Source organism: Nomia melanderi, unplaced genomic scaffold, assembly GCF_051020985.1.
Source record: "Nomia melanderi isolate GNS246 unplaced genomic scaffold, iyNomMela1 scaffold0154, whole genome shotgun sequence".
Classification (NCBI taxonomy): Eukaryota; Metazoa; Arthropoda; class Insecta; order Hymenoptera; family Halictidae; genus Nomia; species Nomia melanderi.
In genome coordinates this window covers 37,501-42,500 of record NW_027475269.1, presented here as the reverse complement: position 1 = coordinate 42,500, position 5,000 = coordinate 37,501, and positions in this window count along the sequence as shown.

The following is a 5,000-nucleotide window of genomic DNA, read 5'->3' as shown; positions in this document are numbered from 1 at the left end:
TTTTTTAACGTTAAAAACGTTAATAAACGTCATGTTTACGCATGGATTAAACATTGAAATAATTTTAGAACGCTTATTAAAAAAGTTGGTGTCGACCGTGGGACTTAGAAAAATTTCGGGAAGTCCGATTCGCCTGCTGGAATTACCGCACGGGCTGGACACCTCGCTCCGACGAATCGGTTTTTTCCATTTTTTCCGAAAAATAAATTTTTGTAATTTTTTTTAACGTTAAAAACGTTAATAAACGTCATGTTTACGCATGGATTAAACATTGAAATAATTTTAAAACGCTTATTGAAAAAGTTTACTCTTGACCGTCGGGACTTAGAAAAATTTCGAGTACCCCGGATCGCCTGCTGGCATTACCGCACGGCCTGGACAGCACGCTCCGACGAATCGGTTTTTTCCATTTTTTCCGAAAAATAAATTTTTGTAATTTTTTTTAATGTCAAAAACGTTAATAAACGTCATGTTTACGCATGGATTAAACATTGAAATAATTTTAAAACGCTTATTAAAAAAGTTGGTGTCGACCGTGGGACTTAGAAAAATTTCGGGAAGTCCGATTCGCCTGCTGGAATTACCGCACGGCCTGGACAGCTCGCTCCGACGAATCGGTTTTTTCCATTTTTTCCGAAAAATAAATTTTTGTAATTTTTTTTAATGTTAAAAACGTTAATAAACGTCATGTTTACGCATGGATTAAACATTGAAATAATTTTAAAACGCTTATTAAAAAAGTTGGTGTCGACCGTGGGACTTAGAAAAATTTCGGGAAGTCCGATTCGCCTGCTGGAATTACCGCACGGGCTGGACACCTCGCTCCGACGAATCGGTTTTTTCCATTTTTTTTGAAAAATAAATTTTTGTAATTTTTTTTAATGTTAAAAACGTTAATAAACATCATGTTTACGCATGGATTAAACATTGAAATAATTTTAAAACGCTTATTAAAAAAGTTTACTCTTGACCGTGGGACTTAGAAAAATTTCGGGAAGTCCGATTCGCCTGCTGGAATTACCGCACGGGCTGGACACCTCGCTCCGACGAATCGGTTTTTTCCATTTTTTCCGAAAAATAAATTTTTGTAATTTTTTTTAACGTTAAAAACGTTAATAAACGTCATGTTTACGCATGGATTAAACATTGAAATAATTTTAAAACGCTTATTAAAAAAGTTGGTGTCGACCGTGGGACTTAGAAAAATTTCGGGAAGTCCGATTCGCCTGCTGGAATTACCGCACGGGCTGGACAGCTCGCTCCGACGAATCGGTTTTTTCCATTTTTTCCGAAAAATAAATTTTTGTAATTTTTTTTAACGTTAAAAACGTTAATAAACGTCATGTTTACGCATGGATTAAACATTGAAATAATTTTAAAACGCTTATTAAAAAAGTTGGTGTCGACCGTGGGACTTAGAAAAATTTCGGGAAGTCCGATTCGCCTGCTGGAATTACCGCACGGGCTGGACACCTCGCTCCGACGAATCGGTTTTTTCCATTTTTTTTGAAAAATAAATTTTTGTAATTTTTTTTAATGTTAAAAACGTTAATAAACATCATGTTTACGCATGGATTAAACATTGAAATAATTTTAAAACGCTTATTAAAAAAGTTTACTCTTGACCGTGGGACTTAGAAAAATTTCGGGAAGTCCGATTCGCCTGCTGGAATTACCGCACGGCCTGGACAGCTCGCATCGACCGATACATTTTTTCCATTTTCAGTGAAAAAAAAATTTTTGTCAATTTTCTCAACGTTAAAAACGTTAATAAACTGCGTTTTTATGCGTGGATTAAACATTAAAAAAATTTTGAAATATGTGATGAAAAAGTTTACTCTTGACCGTTCGGACTTAGAAAAATTTCGAGTACCTCGGATCGCCTGCTGGAATTACCGCACGGCCTGGACAGCCCGCATCGACCGATACATTTTTTCCATTTTCAGTGAAAAAAAAATTTTTGTCAATTTTCTCAACGTTAAAAACGTTAATAAACTGCGTTTTTATGCGTGGATTAAACATTAAAAAAATTTTGAAATATGTGATGAAAAAGTTTACTCTTGACCGTCGGGACTTAGAAAAATTTCGAGTACCCCGGATCGCCTGCTGGAATTACCGCACGGCCTGGATAGCCCGCATCGACCGATACATTTTTTCCATTTTCAGTGAAAAAAAAATTTTTGTCAATTTTCTCAACGTTAAAAACGTTAATAAACTGCGTTTTTATGCGTGGATTAAACATTAAAAAAATTTTGAAATATGTGATGAAAAAGTTTACTCTTGACCGTCGGGACTTAGAAAAATTTCGAGTACCCCGGATCGCCTGCTGGAATTACCGCACGGCCTGGATAGCCCGCATCGACCGATACATTTTTTCCATTTTCAGTGAAAAAAAAATTTTTGTCAATTTTCTCAACGTTAAAAACGTTAATAAACTGCGTTTTTATGCGTGGATTAAACATTAAAAAAATTTTGAAATATGTGATGAAAAAGTTTACTCTTGACCGTCGGGACTTAGAAAAATTTCGAGTACCCCGGATCGCCTGCTGGAATTACCGCACGGGCTGGACACCTCGCTCCGACGAATCGGTTTTTTCCATTTTTTCCGAAAAATAAATTTTTGTAATTTTTTTTAACGTTAAAAACGTTAATAAACGTCATGTTTACGCATGGATTAAACATTGAAATAATTTTAAAACGCTTATTAAAAAAGTTGGTGTCGACCGTGGGACTTAGAAAAATTTCGGGAAGTCCGATTCGCCTGCTGGAATTACCGCACGGGCTGGACACCTCGCTCCGACGAATCGGTTTTTTCCATTTTTTCCGAAAAATAAATTTTTGTAATTTTTTTTAATGTTAAAAACGTTAATAAACGTCATGTTTACGCATGGATTAAACATTGAAATAATTTTAAAACGCTTATTAAAAAAGTTGGTGTCGACCGTGGGACTTAGAAAAATTTCGGGAAGTCCGATTCGCCTGCTGGAATTACCGCACGGGCTGGACACCTCGCTCCGACGAATCGGTTTTTTCCATTTTTTCCGAAAAATAAATTTTTGTAATTTTTTTTAACGTTAAAAACGTTAATAAACGTCATGTTTACGCATGGATTAAACATTGAAATAATTTTAAAACGCTTATTAAAAAAGTTGGTGTCGACCGTGGGACTTAGAAAAATTTCGGGAAGTCCGATTCGCCTGCTGGAATTACCGCACGGGCTGGACAGCTCGCTCCGACGAATCGGTTTTTTCCATTTTTTCCGAAAAATAAATTTTTGTAATTTTTTTTAACGTTAAAAACGTTAATAAACGTCATGTTTACGCATGGATTAAACATTGAAATAATTTTAAAACGCTTATTAAAAAAGTTGGTGTCGACCGTGGGACTTAGAAAAATTTCGGGAAGTCCGATTCGCCTGCTGGAATTACCGCACGGCCTGGACAGCTCGCTCCGACGAATCGGTTTTTTCCATTTTTTCCGAAAAATAAATTTTTGTAATTTTTTTTAATGTTAAAAACGTTAATAAACGTCATGTTTACGCATGGATTAAACATTGAAATAATTTTAAAACGCTTATTAAAAAAGTTGGTGTCGACCGTGGGACTTAGAAAAATTTCGGGAAGTCCGATTCGCCTGCTGGAATTACCGCACGGGCTGGACACCTCGCTCCGACGAATCGGTTTTTTCCATTTTTTCCGAAAAATAAATTTTTGTAATTTTTTTTAACGTTAAAAACGTTAATAAACGTCATGTTTACGCATGGATTAAACATTGAAATAATTTTAAAACGCTTATTAAAAAAGTTGGTGTCGACCGTGGGACTTAGAAAAATTTCGGGAAGTCCGATTCGCCTGCTGGAATTACCGCACGGGCTGGACAGCTCGCTCCGACGAATCGGTTTTTTCCATTTTTTCCGAAAAATAAATTTTTGTAATTTTTTTTAACGTTAAAAACGTTAATAAACGTCATGTTTACGCATGGATTAAACATTGAAATAATTTTAAAACGCTTATTAAAAAAGTTGGTGTCGACCGTGGGACTTAGAAAAATTTCGGGAAGTCCGATTCGCCTGCTGGAATTACCGCACGGGCTGGACACCTCGCTCCGACGAATCGGTTTTTTCCATTTTTTTTGAAAAATAAATTTTTGTAATTTTTTTTAATGTTAAAAACGTTAATAAACATCATGTTTACGCATGGATTAAACATTGAAATAATTTTAAAACGCTTATTAAAAAAGTTTACTCTTGACCGTGGGGACTTAGAAAAATTCCGGCTTGCACGGATTCGACCACTCTGTTTTTCGGAGTTTCTGAGAAAAATAAATTTTTGTAATTTTTTTCATTATGATTTCTGAGTTCTCCCAGTAGTTTAATGTAAGGATTAAGCATTTAAAAATTTTTAAATCGAATATTAAAAAAGTTTACTCTTGCAATTTTTGGAAAAAAAAAATTCTAAAAAATTTTTCTTTCGGTGGAAACTAACGTTTAATATGTACAATAACGATTTATCGAATAAAAATCGTATGTTAATATATGTTCGAATCGACCATAGTTTCAGCGGCTAAGTACCAGCAGCCCGGCCGGTTGGTCTGTACGCGCGGCAGTTTACCACCATAAGCGCCCGTGCTGAGCGGCCGGCGCCGCGGTCGTCGCGGCCGCCCGTTTGGTTACTATAAGAGAGCACGTCGGTTCGAGCGGACCGGTCGGCGCAGCGGCGGGCGAGCGGCTATTCTACGATCTCGGTCGAGAAGCAGTCGTTCAGCTCCTCGAGGTCCATTCCTCGACTGTTCTGTACCGCGTTCCGTTGCGAATTTTTCTCTACACAGCATGACCACGGGTCGGTGTCTCAGACCGAATGGCCCTTATGTGGTAAGCCCAGAATGTTGGGTTGGATACAACGTATATTCGTTATACTTGTACGACTCTCACATCAACTCTCAGAAACCCAAAAGGGGTTTTCTATCCGAGCGAAAATATATTTTTCGTATACAAAAATTTA